An 18,695-nucleotide genomic window follows, 5' to 3' on the forward strand; every position below is an offset into this window, starting at 1 on the left:
CCCACCCTGGACACTCTCTGTTTCAGCTACTCCCCTCAGGCAGAAGGCTTCGGTCCATCAGGACCAAAACCTCACGCCATAAAAACAGTTTCTTCCCATCTGCTGCTGGCCTGTTAAACAAGGCCAAGGGCTAACACTGTTTTTAACATTTGATCTACATAACGACACGTTGCTGATATTAACTATGTTTCCCTATTTGTATTTGTATTTTTAAATTATATCTTAAAGCTATTTTATATTCGATATTTATTTAATTTTATATACTTCAGCCCCTTAGTGTTAGACTTTTAACCCTTATTATAGTAAGACTTGTTTAAAACTTATTTAAGATTTTAGATTCCTATATGTTGAATGTATGCACCATCCTGCCAAAGTAAATTCCGTGTCGGTGTGAACTTACATGGCGAATAAAACTCTTTCTGATTCTGATTCTGATCACAAGGTGACACCTGCTGACATGACAGGGTGACACCTGCTGACATGACAGGGTGACACCTGCTGACATGACAAGGTGACACCTGCTGACATCACAGGGTGACACCTGCTGACATGACAGGGTGACACCTGCTGACATGACAGGGTGACACCCGCTGGCCTGGCAAGGGCTTCACGGGTACGGCCACAGAGGTAACAACCAATCAGGGAAGGAGGCGTATCTGGGGCAAAGGCAACAGGTGGGGCTAGCCGAGTTACTCCAGTATCCTGCTCGAAGGTTCCACGAGAGGGCGTGGCCGGAGGCGGGGCCTAGCCACGCCTCTGGCCACGCCCTCTCGTGTAACCTGCTGGAAGGTTCCACGAGAGGGCGTGGCAGGAGGCGGGGCCTAGCCACGCCTGGGGGGATATAAGGGGGAGCGGACCCGGAGCTCGGGCCTCGTGCGTGGGGTCCCGGGTCCTGGCGTGTCGCCGTTCGCCGGCATCTCTCTCCATCGCCGTCATGCCGCCAGCCGGAATCGTGGCCAAGAAGAGCCGGCACAGTGACGAGACGTAACGTGGAGTCATTTGGTGAGACGTGCGCAGCGAGCGAGGTAGCGGCGCGTGGTCCGGTGAGAAGGAGCGAATGAGGACGCGTACGGGGCGACGAGTCAAATGAAGTCAGGGGTGGTCCCCCCCCCCCCCCCCCCACGAGGGAAAAAGGAAAGGGGGTGGATGGCTGAGTGGAGAGCGTGCGGGAACGTGGAGAGTGAGCGGCCGGGTAATTTGCAGTTTGAACGCCGCAACGGACGTGAGGTTCAGAGCGAACGCTAACTGAGGGCTCGTGGGTAGAACATCGTCAGCGGTCTGACGAACGCCGCTGCAATGGACGCATGTCGCTACGGGTACATGTCGCTTTTGGTGCAGGTACAGCACGTGGCGACCACCTGCTGGGTCATGGGGAAGGAGCCGGGTTATGCCGAGAGGTCCTGAGAGAGGCGGCTGGGAGGCGGTGTCGCGGCGGGGGCTGGGCGCATTCTCAGAGGATTCGCATCGCTGAGGATGTTGTAGGCGAGCTGACACGCCACCTCCCGTGCTCCCTCCTCGCTGGAGCTCAGAAATGCGGGGAAGATGCCGGCGCCTTCTCCCACCCCGGGAATCGACACCTTATAGAGGAGGCCCGCGGGCATCCCGGGCTCCGAGTGAGCGTGCAGCTCGAAAGTCGGGTAGCTGACGCCGGCGGTCCGGTACAGCATCCACAGCCGCGCCTGCCACGACAGCACGGCCGCCTCTGGCAGCGCCTCGAGAGCCACGGGCATGGGCCGCAGGTGGAGAGGTACCCACCACAGCCACGTGCGTGCCCCCCAGCACCCAAACAGGCTGTGCGCGGCCTTGCCGGTGGCCGTGCACTCCGGCTGCAGCAGGTCTGGCACCACCGCCTCCGTCTCCTCCTCGTCTTCCGTTGTCGCCGCTGCCGCCGCGGCCGCGGCCACCCGTTCCGGGATGGCCCAGTCCACCTTGACGGTCTGGCCCCACGGCCGGAAGGCGATTCGAAGGAGCTTCTTCCGGGCCATGGCGGCCGCGCGATGGCTCCCGTACTCGACGAACGCGTAGCCTCGGTTGAGGGTTTTGTCCCAGCAACAGACGCTCATCTTGACGTCCACCACGCCCTCCGTGGCACCGCTCATCGCCATCATCACCTCCGCTCGCTTCTTGTCTTTTGGCAGCCCCCCAATGAAGAGGCGGCGATTGTCCACGCTGATGCAGACTGCAATGCGGCGTCCGGGACGGATCTCTACCTTGTCGAGTTTCTTGACGGCATCCGTGGCTTGGGCGAGCGTCGCGTAGGTAGCGAACGCGTAGCCGCGGTTCTCTCCGCTATAATCCATCATGAGGTGGAGCTGGTAGAGCTTCCCCACCGTCTCCAGCACGGGCACCAGCTCATCCTCGTAGAGGTCGCGCGGGATCCTCCCCAGAAACACCTCGCAGCCACGGGCGGGAGGGGGCCCCCGCCAGTCGGGCGGCGGTCCGAACCTCCTCTGTCCGTTCTCCCGGACGATGTTGTACCCCGTGCGCAACATGAGGTCCAGCAAGACCTTCATATAGGCCATGCCGAGCACCGGTGGTTTGGCTACTACGGTGGTGCTGGGGCAGCAGCTTGGGGCCCGGTGGAGCCCTTGACGCTCTGCGCGGTCGCCTCGTGCCGACAAAGCCACGGGGGGAATCAACCCCTGAAGAGCCAAATCCCCAGCAGGAACTCGCTCGGGCCCGAACCTACAGGGGATAGGAAGAGAGGGAGAGAGTGGAGACAGAGATGGATGGAGAGAGAGAGAGAGACGCGTTTAAGCAGAGCTACCTATATAAACTCATAATAAAGGTTTTTGGGTTAGATCGCGTTATTTATAAATGTGTCGTAACCCTCCACCACCCGACACAGCCAATCAGCAAAAAAAAGTGTCACGTTGACAAAAGACAAATAATTCACATTAAAACCATCTTTTTGGTTTAGATATGTGGATGACACTTTGGTTGTCTGGCCACATGGTAAAGATACGCTTAATGATTTTCTAAGTCATCTCAATGCACAAAACCCGGCCATCCAGTTCACCATGGCAATGGAGGTGAATAACACACTCCCATTCCTAGATATCTTGCTTGGACATGGCCTAAACGGTAAAATAACACACAGCGTTGACAGAAAGCAAACACACACTGATGCCTATCTGAATGCAGATTCACATCATCATCCAGCTCAGAAATCCTCTCTTATCAAGACGCTCATACATCGGGCTAAAACAGTGTCAGATGGTGAGAGTCTAGTGAGAGAGATCAAACATGTTAAAGACGCACTACGACAGAATGGCTACAATAATGCTCAAATCAACAGAGCACTGAATGCCAAATCACGATCGCAAAGCAATACTGCTGAAAGCGATCAGATTGTTAAAACAATAAAAATTCCATATATCTCAGGAGTAACTGACAAATTAGCCCGTGTTTTGCAAAAGCAAAACATTACAGTAAGATTTGGTACAGTACACAAAATTCAAAAACTAGTATCTTGCACTAAAGACGCATTACCTAAATTATCAACAGAAGGTGTATATCGGATTGTTTATGTAGCAGATGCTATATTGGACAGACGGGACGTAACATCAGCGTAAGACTAAAAGAACATCAGAGAAATATTAAATTATCTCAAACACAACTGTCGGCAGTGGCAGAACATGCTTGTCAACAAGGACACTCAATTCATTTTGATAACGTTGAAGTGTTGTGTAAAACTAATTATTACTGGCAAAGACTAATTAGAGAATCCATTGAAATTGAGAGGAATAAAAATAACTTTAATCGCTCTAACAGCTACAGGCTTAGTGCGGCCTGGAAGCGTATTATTAAATAATACATATTACAATTCCTTATAGGGGAAACACATACTAATTAACGGATTACTAACATAGCATATAATCACTAACACATTACAACTAATTACTAATCTACAACTCATTACTAATCATAACCATTGACTGATTACTATTCCATTATATAATTACAATACCCCCCCCTCCGCCTCAAATCACTGCACCTGATATGAGTTAAATGATGACGTCACCCTGCTGCTGCTCTATTTAAGACCGGGAGCAAGTGGAGAGGGCTTTACCATTCTGGCGAATTGCCCGATGATGCTGGATGTAATTACCAGCGAAACGTCACACTACTCAAACTGTAAATGTTGTGGATTCACTCTTTAACACACCGGTGGGCTAAAGTAGTGAACTATTTGTCTTTTGTCAACGTGACACTTTTTTTGCTGATTGGCCGTGTCGGGTGGTGGAGGGTTACGACACATTTATAAATAACGCGATCTAACCCAAAAACCTTTATTATGAATAATATTGGTCGCGAAAGCCTACGTGTTAAACTTTATAAACTCGAAAAATCACAATGAACTTAAAGAGAAACCCAAAAAACTGTGTCCTGACTTTTGGACCGCCTTGTATAATAATCATTACCTCTCACCCCCTGTACACCCCCCACCTCGCAGTGCCCCTCCTCACTCATCCACTCACTCACCGAGTCGCTCACACATTCACCCAACCATTTACTCACCCACTCACTCAGACACTCACCCAATCACTCACCTGCTGGCTCACCCACTCACTCACCCACTCACTCAGCCACTCACCCACCCACACACTCACCCAACCACTCATACACTCACTCGTCCAGTCGCTCACATACTCATCTACACACTCACCCACCCACACACTCACCCGGTCGCTCCCTCACTCACACACTCACCCATTTGCTCACACACTCACACACCCACTCACTCACCCAGTCGCACACACACTCACACACCCACTCACTCACCCAGTTGCTCACCCAGTTGCTCACTCACTCACACAGTAACCCACCCACTCATCCACCCACACACTCACCTAGTCGCTCACCCAGTCGCTCACACACTCACCTCACACACTCACTCACTCACCCACTCACCCACACACTCACTCACCCAGTCGCTCACACACTCACCACCCACTCACCCACCCACTCACCCAGTCGCCCACACACTCACCTCACACACTCACTCACCCAGTTGCTCACCCAGTTGCTCACTCACTCACACAGTCACCCACCCACTCATCTACCCACACACTCACCTAGTCGCTCACCCAGTCGCTCACACACTCACCTCACACACTCACTCACTCACCCACTCACCCACACACTCACTCACCCAGTCGCTCACACACTCACCACCCACTCACCCAACCACTCACCCAGTTGCCCACACGCTCACCCACTCACTCACCCACTCACTCACCTGCTCGCTCACCCAGCCACTCACCCAGCTACTCACTCACAACAATCGCCACTAATTGGCGGTGACGTCACCACCACGCTTGTGCCAGGGTCACGTGGTTAGTGGTAATCAATTGAAGGTGGAGGGGTTAATTAATTGAAGGTGGAGAGGGGCTTAATTAATTAATTACTGCTAACCACGTGAGCCTGGCACATGCGTCGTGGTGACGTCACTGCCAATTAGTGGCGATTGTTGTGAGTGGCTGGGTGTGTGGGCGACTGGGTGAGTGGGTGGATGTGTGTGGGCGGGTGAGTGAGTGGGTGGTGAGTGTCTGGGTGAGTGTCTGGGTGAGTGGGTGGGCGACTGGGTGAGTGGGTGGATGTGTGAGTGTCTGGGTGAGTGGGTGGGTGAGTGGGTAACCCCTCCACCTTCAATTAAGTAATTGAAGGTGGAGGGGTTACCAGCCCCTCCACCTTCAATTAATTAGCCGCTATGGTGGTCGCAAATGCCCTGAGAGAAGAGGCCGATTGGAATTGGCCCTCCACCCCACAGCACTGTCCACGACAACGTTGCCCGTCCGGCACCACGTGGAGGTAGGGAGTTGTTTTTGTCAGCAACAACAACCGCCATTCGCCACTAAGTGGCGGTGACGTCACCACGACCCTTGTGCCAGGCTAGGTGCACCTTGAGGCCACGTGAAGTGTCACACGCGCACACACACATGCACACACGCACACACGCGCACACACACACAGATCGCTCTCCTTCCTACTTGTCAACTTCCAAGTAAAATTTTTATTTAAAGCTTTCGTGACTGCAGTCATTCATATTCTTAGCTCTTTCGGTAAAGTCACGTTGAAGGGAAACAATAAAATAATAAAATATATATAAAACAATAAAAATTCTCACGTTTCGACCATAACACAAACGGTCATCATCAGGTGTGTGTGTGTGTGTACAGGTGTGTGTGTGTGTACAGGTGTGTGTGTGTACAGGTGTGTGTGTGTACTGGTGTGTGTGTGTGTACAGGTGTGTGTGTACTGGTGTGTGTGTGTACAGGTGTGTGTGTGTACTGGTGTGTGTGTGGTACTGGTGTGTGTATGTGTACTGATGTGTGTGTGTGTACTGGTGTGTGTGTGTACTAGTGTGTGTGTACTGGTGTGAGTGTGTACTGGTGTGTGTGTGTGCTGGTGTGTGTGTACTGGTGTGTGTGTGTGTACTGGTGTGTGTGTGTGCGCAGGCGTGTGTGTACTGGTGTGTGTGTGAACTGGTGTGTGTGTGTGTACAGGTGTGTGTGTGTGTACAGGTGTGTGTGTGTACTGGTGTTTGTGTGTACTGGTGTGTGTACTGGTGTGTGTGTGTACTGGTGTGTGTGTACTGGTGTGTGTGTGTGTACTGGTGTGTGTGTACTGGTGTGTGTGTGTGTACTGGTGTGTGTGTGTGCGCAGGCGTGTGTGTACTGGTGTGTGTGTGAACTGGTGTGTGTGTGTGTACTGGTGTGTGTGTGTGTACTGGTGTGTGTGTACTGGTGTGTGTGTGTACTGGTGTGTGTACTGGTGTGTGTGTACTGGTGTGTGTGTACTGGTGTGTGTGTGTACTGGTGTGTGTGTGTGTACTGGTGTGTGTGTGTGCAGGCGTGTGTGTGTACTGGTGTGTGTGTGTGTGTACTGGTGTGTTTGTGTGTGTGCAGGCGTGTGTGTGGGGAGCGATAGTGTAGTGGTTAGCGCTACGCTGCTCCTGCTCACGGCCAACACCAGTGACGATTATCTGAACCGGTCCCGGGCCTCCCCTAGGTCGACTCAGCCTCAAATGAGTACCTGGTGCGGTGTGTAAACATCGCCACTAGGGAGACAAAGGCGGTCGGGCGTGGTGCTGGCCACCCACCCCCTCGTGTACCGTTCCGGCCTTCAAACCGACACACCTGATGACGACCGTTTGTGTTATGGTCGAAACGTCGTGAGAATTTTTATTGTTTTATATACATTTTATTATTTTATTGTTTCCCTTCAACGTGACTTTACCGAAAGAGCTAAGAATATGAACTTCCAAGTCGCTTACCCCCACCACCCCCCCGGTTCCTGCCATGACCCACGATCCCTACCGCTCTCTCCGCGTCACGAAGGGCAGCGTACAAACGTCGTTAACCCCCCCCCCCGTGTGTCCGTGGTGCGTTCCGCATCGTCCCTGTCGCGTCTAAAAATCATCGAAGGCCGCGTCTAAAAAAACTTATAAATACGGCGATTTCTTTGTACAAACTCCGTGGCGATGCATTGCAAGTTGTTGTTGACGTCCCGTGTTAACGTCCGGGCCGCGGCCCTTCATGTCGCGTCTTCACCTCGCCTCTAAAAGTAAAATGTTTTTTCCGCCCGCCTGCGCGTCAGTCCGCGCACGCAACAAACCGTCGTCGCGTTCGCGCGTCAACGAAGCCACGCGGCGTCGCACCACGCGGCGTCGCACCACGCGGCGTCGCACCATGCGGCTTTGCACCACGCGGCGTCGCACCACGCGGCGCGGTCAGGCCGGAGACGAGGCGGTCGCAGGAGGCGCCCGCTCCGCCCTCTTTAGTCTTCGTCGTTGTCGTCGTCGTTGTTGTTGTTGTTGCCGAGCTCACGCCACCGCTGGGGGCCCCCCCCCCTCTCTCTCTCCGCTGCCGCACGCCTCGTCCCGGACACGGCCCTCTCCGCGCCGCGCCCACGGCGGTCGACCGCGCGATAATCGGGCGAAGGCGGCGAGGACGAGACGAGGAGACGAGACAAGGAGACTTGTCCACTCCCGGAACCGGCAGTCCGGAGCTCTCAGCGCGGTTCGACTCGGCCCCCGGCCTGCGCCTCGCCTTCCCGAGCCTACCGGAGGGTTCCAGGGGCTTCCGCGCGAGGTCTTGCTGTGACCCTCGCCCCGGTTCCTCCGCCCTGCCAGCACGCGGCGCGATGTCACTGCACGAGTGCGGCGCCAGCCGGTGAGGATTTATCGCGTTGTTTTATTTTGTCGATTTATTATTTTATTCTCATTCTACGTGGTGGTGACTTTACCGAAAGAACCAAAGAAGACTTAGCCGGTGGTGTGTGTCGGAGAGCCAAGCCGCGGCGTTTTACAATCCGAGTATGACCTTTCGCGTGCGATTACGAGCTTCGCGAGGCGACGGCCGGGTTTCCTTCGCGCGAACTTCCTGCGGTGCGCTCGTTCCTGCGGCTTGGGTCGAGGCGAGTCCCACGTGAGGTCCGTCTAAAAAGCGCCGCCCGGAGTGCTGAAACGACGACGGCCGTGCGTTATTGTCTCCTGAAGGGTCGTCCTCCTCAAATCCTCGCCAATAGTAGTGGTGTATGGGTCTCTATGAGTAGTGGTCTATAGGTCTCTATGAGTAGTGGTCTATGTGTCTCTATGAGTAGTGGTCTATGGGTCTCTATGAGTAGTGGTCTATGGGTCTCTATGAGTAGTGGTCTATGGGTCTCTATGAGTGCTTAAACGACAATGGTCGTGCGTTATTGTCAAACGCCCGCATCTCCTGAAGGGTCGTCCTCCTCAAATCCTCGCCAATAACGACGACGACGACGACCGCCATTCGCCACTAATTGGCGGTGACGTCACCGCGACGCTTGTGCCAGGCTAGGTGCACCTTGAGGCCACGTGAAGTGTCGAACGCCCGCTGGCAGGAGGTCACCAGACAGACCCAGCAGGTGCCACGGGTCGACTGAGATGACTGGCTGATGCACCACCTGTGCCCCCTACTGTGCCAACCTGCTGTGCTTTAGCCACCCGGCGCTCCGCTCGTTGTTGTGAGCGTCGCTCCTCCGCCCTCCGTTGTTGTTGGAGGGCGACTACCTCCAACTGCCCAGTAGCATCCTTCACGAGCCTCCTCCACAGAGGCAGATCTTGACACCACTGGTACCAGTCATCGGCAAGTCCACTCAGCTCCACGTCCTCCTGTACCACATCACTCCATCTCTTCTCTAGCACGTGCCACGCCCGTTTAGCCCCCTCGATCCGGCCGAACAAAAGCTGTTTAGGCATGCGGTGTCTGGGCATGCGGTGTCTGGGCATGCGGTGTCTGGGTATGCGGTGTCTGGGCATGCGGTGTCTGGGCATGCGTTGTCTGGGCATGTGGACTGCGTGGCCCAGCCATCACTAAAACCACCTCCATCGTCTCGTCATCAAAGGTAATTCAACAACGTTCTTTTTAATGGATTATTCATCGCAGTAATTGCTATAAAACATTTACCATTCCCCCCCACACACCACTATGCTCACTCGTACCAGGAACATCAAGTGATTTGTCTTGAAAACGAGGTCTTCACTAACGGTGTAAGGCCTCACACAGTAAACTAAACACATGAAGCAATGTGTTTCATTTCACCAGGTGTAAGGCCACACTGAGCTGCTGTTTAGATCGTTTTTTTAGAAACGACCCTGGCCGTCACAAATGACAGCTCAACTTAGTGGCTTATCGTTGTTATCATCACGTGGGAACGTAAAGCAGCGGCCAGATACTGTAAACGCGCAAACGTTGACTTCAAACGTGGAGGGGAAAATCTGAGGACGCGGAGAAATATCAACAGAACCAGGGGGAGAACACGCATACCCCAAATATACAGCAGCGGGCGTCAGGGTCGGGATCGAACCCACGACTTCCTGTATACCAGGTGAGGGAGTTAACATCTCCTAGCCACCGTGGTGATGATGAGAGAAACACAAATTCCAAAAATACAGTGGGTGTCAGTATCAATCCGACAAAATTATGTATACCAGGTGAGGGGTTAACATCACCTAGCCACACTGATGATGAGAGAGACGCAAACTACAAATATACAGCAGATGTCAGGGTCAGGATCGATTCCACGACCTCCTGTATACCAGGCGAGGTAGTTAACATCCCCTAGCCCCCGTGGTGATGATGAGAGAGAAAGACGCAAACTCCAAAATATACAGCAGCAGGCGTCAGGGTCGGGATGGACTCACGACCTCCTGCGTACCAGGCGAGGTAGTTAACATTTAGCCACAGTGATGATGATGATGGGCAAAAATGTTGTGATTGTTTTAATGCGGTGGATCGCTGCCCGTATCATTCGCCATTGTGTCCGCTCTGCGTGATGATGATGTTGACGACGGTGGTGATGCGCTACGCACGCATTTTAACCTTACCTTCTCTGCCTATTTAAGGCGACTTCACTCTGTGCTGGTTCGCTTTGCTTGGATGTCTATGTGTGTGTGTGCGGTCTGTATTTTAAAATTTCATACTTAACTTGCAATTTAGCAATCTTTGAAATAGCGTAATCAACCAGACTATGCGTTAATTGTGTTTTGACCGACCGTCTGTGTTGCTTTACATGGTTTCCAAATTTTGCTAAACCCTGTTTGGTGTGATTCTCTCTCTGTGTCCCCTGTTGTATCTGTGTTAGTTCCCCCTACTTGGGTGTCTGTGTATGCATCTGAGGTTATGTGTCTCCCCTCTCTCGTAAATGTAGCTCTTCTGTACCTGATGATGGCTGCTTGTGTTGCAACCGAAACGTCGTACGCTATTATGTCATTTTATTATTTCTCATTTATACGTGACTTTACCGAAAACACCAAAGAGTAATAATTCCTGCAGTCACGAAAGCTTCGAATCGAGTCGAAGAGATGCTCGTTTACATTTTTTTCCGTTTAGGCTTTGCCATCGAGACGGACGCAGCGGCGAACGAGCGCGGTGAGGTGCCGGATTATCCCAGTAGCAAAAGTAGCTGCTACGTGTGCAGCTACGGGCCGCGCACTTTCAAGGGCCCCGTGCTAATTTATTCGTCTCTGTTGCGAGTGGCTTTGTACGGTGAACTTCTTACGCGCCGTACGTGGCCAAACGTGCGGGTGTAGCCATTTGTCCAGCCGCTGGTATCGGTTGGGTATCTGGTAAACCTAGATTTGAAGCTTTTGTGACTGCAAGGATCCACACTCTTTGGTTCTATTCGGTAAAGTCACGTAGGTTAAAAAAATAAAACAAAAATCACGACGTTTCGGCCACAACACAAGCAGCCTTCATCAGGTGAAGGGACCGTACTGTCACGAGGACAGCGCTGGAGTGAAACGCAGCCAAGCTCAGACCGCGACCGCTCATCATTGCCGCGTGGACACCCACCGCGGCCCCAATTGCTCCCCGATATCGCGACGTTGAATCTAAATGCGAAGAGGAAAACCTGGAGGAGCCGCAAGTGTCACGAGGGTTAGGGGTTGTTGAACCCACGACCTCCCGTAGACCAGGCGAGGTTTGTCAACGCGATCGCGTCGGTGTTTGGAGCGGCGGTGCAGCGGTCGGCGCTACGCCGCCGCTACGAACCCGGAGGGAAAAATCCACGCGACCACATGAAGAGAGAGTGTGTACGTGTGTACGTGTGTATGTGCGTGTGTGTGTGTACGTGAGTGTGTTTGTATACGTGTGAGTGTGTGTCTGTGTACGTGTGCGTGTGTGTACGTGTGAGTGTGTACGCGTGTGTGTCTGTGTACGTGTGTGCGTGTGTCTGTGAGTGTGTGTACATGTGTGTGTACGTGTGTACATGTTTGTGTGTTGTGGGGAGCGGCGGTGCAGCGGTCGGTGCTACGCCGCGCTACGAACCCGGCGACGCGGGTTCGATTCCCGCTCGCGGGCAAAACCACCGGTGACGATTATCCGGACCGGTCCCGGGCCTCCCCTAGGTCGACTCGGCCTCAAACGAGCAACCGGCGCGGCGGCCGGGCGCGGTGCTGGACACCCACCCGCTCGTGTGCCACAGTGCCGGCCTTCGTAGGTGCTGCTGCTCGCTAACGGCACTCGCCCCTACGGCCCGTTGAGGCTACACGGTGGGGGATCTTTGTCTGTGCGTGTGGAAGATCTGCTCGGGCGTTTGCAGGCCCCGACGTCGTGCAAAGTTCGCATGGAGCAGGAGACGTGCACCAGGGTGTTCGTGCCGTGATGCCACTTGGCGGCGTGATGGGCCCTCTCGCCGTGATGCCACCAGGTGGCGTGATGTGCCCTCTCGCCATGATGCCACCAGGTGGCGTGATGGGCCCTCTCGCTGTGCTGAAAACGCCTAAAATGCAACTGCGTTATTTGCGAATGTGTTGAGTTTGTGTTACCTCTTGAAGCCGGTAAGTGTGTGAGACTCTATATATCTAAAGTAACGTAACGATGACTGTACTCTACTGTACACCGTTTTGGCAAGAGATTTCCTTCGGCACGGGATTTATGTTTGTTTTCTCTTACGGAGTCCCCGAACGCGCCGTGTGATTACATTACGTGGCGGAGTTAACGCGTTCCTGTCAAGTCAGATCACGAATTGCAGTCACGTTGCCTAATTATTCGTAGAGCAGCCCGCCGCAATTTGTAGCGCCTTGTGATCAAGCCGCGTTTTTGTTATTGTTGTAATTAATTGTCAGGGGCAAAATGTCTATCGTTGCCAAATGGCACGCGACTGTGATAACCAAAGACACGCAAATCATTAGTGAACAGCACGGTGGCCTTGCAATAGCAATAACATGTATGAAAGGCGACGTTTCGGGCAGTGACCCTTCATCGTAGCACGTGGACGAAACGTTGCCTATTACATGTTTAGACGCATCTATATTTTAACCGCGTGTGTGTTCTCGTCCCAGGGCAGGGCCACTTGACAAATGTTGTTGAGTGTTTAGTTTTCTGACAAAGCTGCCCGAGTTGTGAAGAGCTTTGCTGACACGTGACGGGCGACACGTGTGTGTTCCACAATCACGTCCGTTTTGCGAATTACAAATTCTGTGGGTGACGTGGAGCGATTTAATTAGACCCCCCAAACAAAAAGTGAGTACATTGGATCCGCGGGTGAAAGTCTGACACACTCCGTTACAATGGCACGAGGCAATAAGACAAAGATCCCCCGTGTAGCTTTAACAGACTGCTGGGGCAAGTGCTGATAGCGAGCAGCACCTACGAAGGCCGGAACGGTACACGAGGGGGTGGGTGGCCAGCACCACGCCCGGCCGCCTTTGTCTCCCTAGTGGCGATGTTTACACACCGCAGCAGGTACTCATTTGAGGCTGAGTCGACCTAGGGGAGGCCCATGACCGGTTCAGAGAATCGTCAGCGGTGGTGTTGGCCGTGAGCGGGAAACGAACCCGTGTAGACGTGTTCGTAGCGCGGCGCTAACCGCTGCGCCACCGCTCCGCTCTCACACACATACAAGCAAATACAAAGGCAAAGGTCCCTGTATAGCCTGCACAGGCTGTTGGGGCAAGTGCTGTCAACGAGCGTTGCCTCGTTAACATCGTCACGCAGCCAGTTCGCATGTCGCTGTGTAGACTGTCATCAGCGGTGCTCGCTAGCATCGACACACACACAGCATCGACATTTAATGTCGACCTGCAGTCGATACTATCTATTTACTTAGCCTCTCTAGAGGCTATGTATATAGATAGTATATAGTATATAGATAGTATCTACTGAGGCTATGTAGAGCCTATAGACTATATTCTTGATTCTTTCGGTAAAGTCACGTAGAAGGGAAACAATAAAATAATACAAATATAAAACAATACAATTTTATTTTTATTATTTTATATAAAAAATATACATTATTATTTTATTATTTTATTGCTTCCCTTCTACGTGGTGACTTTACCGAAAGAATTGATGACTAGCTGTTACTGCCCAGCTTAGCCCGGGACTTGGATCCACCACGCCTGGCCTCCTTTGTCTCCCCAGTGGCGATGCTCACACACCACACCAGTTACTCGTTTGAGGCCGAGTCAACCTAGGGGAGGCCCAGGAGCGATTGAAATAATCGTCACCGGTGGTGGCCGGGAGCGGGAATCGAACTCGGGTCGCCGGGTTCGTAGCGCAGCGTAGCGCTAACCACTACATACACACACACACTCACACACACACAGACACACACACAGACACACATACACACATGCGCACACAGACACACACACACAGACAACAACAACAACCGCCATTCGCCACTAAGTGGCGGTGACGTCACCACGACGCTTGTGCCAGGCTGTGTGCACCCTGAGGCCACGTGAAGTGTCGAACGCCCGCTGGCAGGAGGTCACGGGGCAGACCCAGGTGCCACGGGTCGACTGACTGAGATGACTGGCTGATGCACCACCTGTGCCCCCTACTGTGCCAACCTGCTGTGCTTTAGCCACCCGGCGCTCCGCTCGTTGTTCTGAGCGTCGCTCCTCCGCCCTCCGTTGTTGTTGGAGGGCGACTGCCTCCAACTGCCCAGTAGCATCCTTCACGAGCCTCCTCCACAGAGGCCGATCTTGACACCGCTGGTACCAGTCATCGGCAAGTCCACTCAGCTCCACGTCCTCCTGTACCACATCACTCCATCTCTTCTCTAGCCCGTGCCGCGCCCGCTTAGCCCCCTCAATCCGGCCGAACAAAAGCTGTTTCGGCATGCGTTGGCTGGGCATGCGGGCTACATGACCCAGCCATCGCAGCCTTGCCCGCCGGAGGAGCTCACCGATGGGACCTTGCCCAGATCTTTCAAGGATTTGTGGGCTCCTCACATAATCCAGTCTGGTTAAACCCAGGATGGATCGTAGGCAGGCCAGCCTAAATGTTTCTAACCGGCGAAGATGTTCCATTAGGGGGGTCCACGTTTCGCAAGCGTAGAGAAGGGAGGGAATGACCGTGGCCGAGAAGACCTGAAGCTTAGTGCGGAGTGACAGACCAGGTAGCTTCCACACCGCGTTACGCAACCGATGAAAAGATATTGCCGCTCGACTGATTCGGAGTGAGACCTCTGCTGTTAAACTGGAGCCAGTCATAAGCACACTACCCTGGTATGGGAAACTCTCCACTCTCTCCACAACTGCCCCATCACCGATTGGGAGTTGTGGGGGTGGAGTGTCCCATGGTACAAAATACCCAGGCAGGTGCTTAGTTTTGGTGGGGCTGATGGTAAGGCCCCACCTCTTAGTGGCACGCTCCAGTCTCAGCAGCAGCGTCTCCAACTCCTCCAACTCCTCCACAGACACATAACAAAGAAACAAAGATCCCCCATATAGCCTTAACAGACTGTAGGGGCAAGTGCTGTTAGCGAGTACCTATGAAGGCCGGAACTGTACACGAGGGGGTGGGTGGCCAGCACCACGCCCGACCGCCTTTGTCTCCCTAGTGGCAATGTTTACACACCGCACCAGGTACTCATTTGAGGCTGAGTCAACCTAGGGGAGGCCCTGGACCGGTTCAGATAATCGTCACTGGTGTTGGCCGTGAGCGGGAATCGAACCCGGGTCGCCAGGTTCATAGCGCAGCGCGCTAACCGCTACACTACCGCTCCCCACACACACAGACACACACACACAGACAGCGCGCTAACCACTACGCAGCAATGCGTGACCCTTCCACGTGCGCGGGTCACGTGACAGATTTGACGTCACAGCTCACTTGCCTTGCAAAAATTAAATGCATTTTTGAGCTCCCCCCCCCCGCCTAAAAAAAACAAAAGTGTATTTTTATAATTGTTGCACGGTGTACAATCTGGAAAGTACCCACATGGCAAATGTAAAGTTTGTTGCATGTCTGGAAGTACGCTAAACATTTTGAACAGACACACACAATCACAACTTTGCCTTTTATATGTGTGGAGATAATACGTTGCAGTAGCAAGTAACCATCTCCCGTGGGCTCAACAGATCCAAAACAAAGCGTTCATAACCATCAACAATCAATTCGATGCGGCTCATTTTCAGACCATTACAGAGCTCCATTCCTTCAACAGTTCTGGAGCTTTGATGTAAAGCTGCAGTGACTGCAGTGATTCATATTCCTGGTTCTTTCGGTAAAGTCACCACGTTGAAGGGAAACAATAAAATAATACAATATATATAAAACAATAAAATTATCACGACGTTTCGACTGCAACACAATCAACGGCAAGAACATTTGTAGTAGTGAGTCAGGACCAGGATGCAGTTCCATATCTCCTATGAAGAACAACATGAAGACTCAATGTTTACATTGGGCGACGATACTTGTAGGATGGATAAAATCTGTTCGGTGGTGGCGCACTTAATAAATATGACTTTTAGGAAAGTGTTTTATTATTTTTTTTCAAATTTTATTGCTGTGGTTTTCACACCTGATGATGACTGCTTGTGTTGCGGTCGAAACGTCGTGAGAATTTTTATTGTTTTATATATATTTTATTATTTTATTGTTTCCCTTCAATGTGACTTTACCGAAAGAACCAAGAATAAATAGTTCTGGAGCTGATAAATTACCTGCCTTTTGCTTTAATCGCTGTGGGTGACTTCATTTTCAGGCCCCTAACCCGTATATTTAATTTGTCCATTGCAGAAGCCTCAGTTACCCTGTTGAATGAACAACTGAATTTGTTCGCCACCTTCGCAAAAGAGCGCCTACAAATTATCCTCAACATTAAAATCGGCCAATATTTCTTTAAATGTGTCCCTTCGATGTGAATATTTCCGTTTCCTCGCCCTTCCTTCACCTCCTTGCTTCTCTTCTTTCCCCCTTCTAGCCCAGTTGCAGCGCAGAAGAAACTCCTCCACCACGGGACTCTCACTTGACACCTTTCACGCGGCCCTCACGTCCCTCCTCTTCTCGACTGCTTCCTCTCTTCCGCTGCCTCCACCCCTACACCGGTGCCTCCACCCGAACCTCAAACCCACTTGCAATCCTCCTCCTCCTCCCTCCTCCTCCAACTCCAATTCCTGACCTGGCTCCCACGTGACTTTCTATGTGCACCAGACCACATTCCCTCCCCAGCCCTACGCTGTGCACCTCCATAAGCTCAACTATCTTCTTTGGTTCTCTCGGTAAAGTCACCACGTAGAATGAGAATAAAATAATAAATTTATAAAATACAATAACACAATAATATTCTCACGACGTTTCGGCCACAACACAAGCGGCCTTCATCAGGTGAAGGGACGAGACTGTCTGGAGGACAATGACCACACTGGGAAGCTTGTGTTGTGGCCGAAACGTCGTGAGAATATTATCGCGTTATTTTATTTTATCAATTTATTATTTTATTCTCATTCTACGTGGTGGTGGTGGTGGTGACTTTACCGAAAGAACCAAAGAAGATGAATCCTTGCAGTCACGAAAGCTTTAAATCGAAAAGCTCAACTATCCTGCCGCCAGACCTCTGCCACGATCACCCTTCGCCTCCTCTCACCTACGCACGTGTCACCGCTTCACGCACGTGCCCCGCACCTCGCTCGTCCACGCTGCGGCACCGATCGGACACCCTCACTCGCCATTACACTTCCACTTTGTTCCACCTTTGCTACCCCGGACATCGGCTCCGTTCCCATTCAGTCACCGTCCTTACTAACTGCCGTCAGCTCACGTTGTAAAGTGGCCTGGAAAGGGCGCTGTATGAATCCAAAATAGACTACGATATTATCACCATTGTTAAAACTACCTGAACATTTACTAAATACGCAAATTGGTTAACTTTCAGAAAATAAGCTGTTACATCCCAAACAATCAGGCTTCCATGAAAAATATACAGACTCCCTAAATGTTGTTTTTAATAATCCAATGACCACGCTGGGAAGACTGAAAAAATAAAAACTGTCTCTCTTTAGACACAAACATTGTTTCCCAGCTACACTCCATTTAGAGTTGGTAAGGGTTACCGTAATGTCTTAATTTGATTACTGCGATATTATTTATCATTGTGCCTCCCAATACATCGTTCATTAAGCTCAACCCTATATATCATTCTGCTCTGAGATTTGCTCTGGACGCCTCTTATAAAACGCAACATTGAGACCTGTCCAAAGAAGCAGGGGCTAACGACCCTTCACGGTCGCAAGAATAATTAATCAGGCCTTGTTTATTCACAATCTCCTTTGTAACAATTCAGGAGAATATTTGTTGCAGCTGCCGACACCAACGGACGGCAGACCTAACCCGAGGAGCTCACCGTCGCTTCTGTTGAATGTTCCTACGTGAAAAAAATAACCAAGCCTGGGTTCTTTCAGTGGCTTATTTTTTTGGTATGATATCACCACGCGGCTCGATTTACAGTCACAGCTGGGGGCTTGCTGCCGCTTCCGCCCCGGCACGCAGCGCGCACCACGCAGCGCACGCCGCCACGCAGTGCAGCACACCACGAATGGCCCCAACGTAAGCGACGCCACGCCCATCAGACCTGACGAAGGGGCGCTCAGTCACGGCGACCGTCCCCTCTTCTGACGAGGAGCAGGCTGGCGGGGAGGGGGGTCACGAGAGCAGAGGAGAGTGCAGCAGCAGCAGCAGCGGCGGCGGCGAACATTATAGGTCACCCATGACGCGACCTTTGACCTTTGATCTCCATAAAAAACTGGACCAGATATATTTCCACTGCCTTGGTAACCCTGCCGACAGAGTGCAGTGCTGACCCCGTGGGATTGGTTTCTCTTTCATAATCAGCAGCCACGACCCATCTACTGATACACGAACCCCCCCCCTGGAGACTCAACAAGCCATCAACGTCTTTTGCGCAACGATCCATCCGCCTCCGTTGAA

The 18,695-nt window shown here is 52.1% G+C and overlaps 1 pseudogene; it reads right to left on the reverse strand.

Annotated features, from left to right (window-relative positions):
• Positions 1 to 501: 501 nt before the first annotated feature.
• On the reverse strand, positions 502 to 18,390 carry LOC142915397 (putative RNA-binding protein 46 pseudogene; annotated as a pseudogene).
• Between the last annotated feature and the right edge of the window lie 305 nt (positions 18,391 to 18,695).

The sequence above is a fragment of the Petromyzon marinus genome, unplaced genomic scaffold, assembly GCF_048934315.1.
Source record: "Petromyzon marinus isolate PM22_M1 ecotype Great Lakes invasive population unplaced genomic scaffold, UKy_Petmar_22M1.pri1.0 PM_G_Scaffold_30, whole genome shotgun sequence".
NCBI classification, from domain to species: domain Eukaryota; kingdom Metazoa; phylum Chordata; class Hyperoartia; order Petromyzontiformes; family Petromyzontidae; genus Petromyzon; species Petromyzon marinus.